Source organism: Palaemon carinicauda, chromosome 15 (genome assembly GCF_036898095.1).
Source record: "Palaemon carinicauda isolate YSFRI2023 chromosome 15, ASM3689809v2, whole genome shotgun sequence".
NCBI classification, from domain to species: Eukaryota; Metazoa; Arthropoda; class Malacostraca; order Decapoda; family Palaemonidae; genus Palaemon; species Palaemon carinicauda.
Genome location: NC_090739.1, coordinates 73,171,654 through 73,174,902, shown reverse-complemented (window position 1 = coordinate 73,174,902; position 3,249 = coordinate 73,171,654). Strand labels below are relative to the sequence as shown.

General features: G+C 35.6%; 1 non-coding gene across 1 annotated transcript; it reads right to left on the bottom strand.

The window, feature by feature from the left end:
• Positions 1 to 280: 280 nt before the first annotated feature.
• On the bottom strand, positions 281 to 353 carry TRNAR-CCU (transfer RNA arginine (anticodon CCU)). Its single transcript has one exon. It is a non-coding gene; the product is annotated as a tRNA-Arg (tRNA).
• Positions 354 to 3,249: the final 2,896 nt, after the last annotated feature.

Below are 3,249 nucleotides of genomic sequence, written 5' to 3'. Positions count from 1 at the left end.
TCAACCGAATCTTTTTCATGTCGATAATGAATGCAGTTTGTTGGTTAATGGAACAGGGGACATTAAACAACAAAAGGACTATTAAACTAAGCTGACAAACTACTATTAAACAAATACTCTAAAGGAGGGGGTGTATGAAACAACATGCGTTGGTAAATATTTTCAGCCTCTTGCAAGCTGTTCTTTTCGACGTAACTCTAAATGAAACAACACTTAAGGATACAGGACTTATTTCCAACACTTGGAGTACAATACATAACAAAAAAAAAAGTTACCCACTAACCCCTGGTGGGACTCGAACCCACAATCCTTGGCTTAGGAGGCCAATGCCTTATCCATTGGGCCACAGGGGCGGTTACACTGAAGCTTTAAATAACAACTTATGCCAATAAATTTGTATCTAAAACAAAGAAAGAGATAAATGAGTATATTTGAGTCACTGAAACAGAGAAAGAGATATTTTCATTCAAGGCATCTACAAACAATACAGTAGTAAAGGAAATACTTCATTACCGACTGATTTTTTTCCAGTATAGTAGCGTACGTTTACCGGACGGAGACGAGCTGCTCGCTTCTCAGTAAAATAAATAAACTCGATGACAAATTACACTAAATGGTGAAAACTGTTCTCTGTCCTTGACAAGGAATGTCATGAAATAATTGCGAGCGAGTGAGTCATGCGCGCGCACACACAATATATATATAATATATATAATATATATATATATATATATATATATATATATATATATATATACACACACACACTAGTATTCGTGACCTGCCAATATGACTGCTAAATATTTAAACATTAGGCCCTTCTCATCAGGGTATGACAACCTCCCCCAACCCAGCCCCTCAGGAGGGACAGAAGAGCTGCTTTGCCGATGCGCATAGGACCGTTAACGTTTCTATCAATGAAATATTTGTAAACGTCGTACATTTAATCGTGCTATTACAATAGAACACGTCTAAGAGAGTTCTATATCGTCTTAAGTATTAAATACCTTCCTTTCTATAGAACTTAATAATTTTCGAAGATCGGTCTTGTTCAAAGTTCTTCTTACCCAACTTATAATTTCTAAGATGGATCAAGCGGTGGTCAAGTGGTGACCCTTTAGACATGATAACTAAGAGTATAATGTTTATAACTGGGTTCCGATATAAATGGAAACAGTGTAATGACCAAGGACAACGCTCAAAGTCGCTCCATAAATTTGACAGACTATAGGACATGGGAGGGCAACTGGTGATAAATCAGCAGGTAGACCGACAGGGCCCACCCAACGCCCCCTCCCCCACAAAAAAAAAAAAAAAAAAAAAATCCCTATTTCACAACGTCTGTAAGGATCTCAACACATTAAAACTATTCAGAATGTGAGTTAAGTTTAAATTCTCGCTCTTCTGATTGTAATGCAGATAAGTTTCCAATTTAGCTGTTACAACACACAGTTACTATGGAGAATATGCATATGGAAGCCATACACCATGACTGCCTAAGATAATACAGGGGCGGCATTCTATACTATTTCTTGAGCTGCACTAATGTCAACCATACTATAAATTTCCCTCGTCAAGACAATCCTGATACATACTAAATTTATAGTAACAGTGATGTAACCTAAAAGGTATATAGCTACCTTGAGACAGTACAAAAATTATGTATTTTATGTCAGATGTCACCCCATGTATTGTCTGGATGATAACTAGAATTCCACTGTATTCATTCAAGAGCAGTATAAATGGGCCAACAATGATATTCAAATACAAAGACCCTAACACCAGTGAAGAACTACTAACATCTTGAATAAACAAACGATCCTTGCTGGAATACTAAAAGTCTAAATTTATTCAATTAATTCATTGTAACATAAGATAAGATAACTAATTCCATGCAGTACTAAGGCAATAATGACAAATTGCATGTGTTCAAGTGAATGGGACTGTGGGTGGAGCCCCTACCTAGATACTGGGGATTCAAGCACTGGCAAAGTAAAGTTACTTTCACCAAGTTATATTAAGTTAACTTAAGATAAGATAGGTTAGGTTAGGTTAATTTGTCTTACTTTGGATGGAGTATTAATACACTTTATCAATAAGGCATCAAACATTAATAGCGTAGCCTTTGTATGTTAAATTACCACGGTAAGTGATAACTATAAAATGTTTATTGATCATTTTGACGGCTGGCTTTATACATCTTGCTTTATAACTCACACGTGATAATTTTGTGATGTCAAAATTAATTTCATGAGACACAAATGCTGATACCCATATTTCACAATGGCTTCCACTTCAGTTTCAGTATAATTCAAGAAATTGCATAAGGGGAAATAAAACCTAGTGTAGCCTAATCAATGCATATAGTACAAAAAATGTCATAGCAAATCATGTACAGCAATTAATTTGAATTTCATCTTACTGAACAAATGTTCTTTATAAATCAGTGGCTCTGGATTCTCGGGACACTTCATTCAATCTGAATGGTCAAATTATACTGACAATTCTGACAATCCATTCAACACTTAACTCGTACATCACAGTATGTACGTTTTGAAATGTTTAACATACAACAACTAAGCAAGCTTACAAATTTACCAAACCTGTTTAAAATCACAAAGGATAGTGCTCTGAAAACCAGGCATAAGTTCTTTACGAATCTAAACAAAAAACAGTATATGCTGGTTGACGCAGCGCATGATGGATTGGTTACCTTGGTAACAATGGAATCCATGTTTACGAGTTTATAAAGACAATGTTGCTCAAATCATGGACACAATCCGTAATACTGTCCAACATAAAAACAAGTGATGATGATATTACGTTAGATGTCAAAACCCACCTAAATTTTAGCCATGGGAGGGGATTAGTTTTTAACAAAGATCTGTATGAATTTACAAGGAGGTGGAGTGTGTCCACTAAATGTATGGAAAGTACACAGAGTCCCAGATACACAATGATTATCCTTAGTTAACAGAATGCTGGGTACCTTTCAATATTATTATAAAAAAATGAAATTATTAAAGTTCGACCATCCAAGTAGAAGCCACTGCAATGTTTTAATTGCTTTAAATTTGGACACCCGTCTAAAGGTAACAAAATCGAAGAAATGTGTGGTATTTGGTCCAAATCTTAGTATGGAGAATGTGCACTTGAGGCCAGGTGTTTAAATTGCAACTCAAATCATAAATCTACTGACAGGAGAGCAAAGAAAACAAACCGTGCGATCGATCCTATGCCAATATCTGA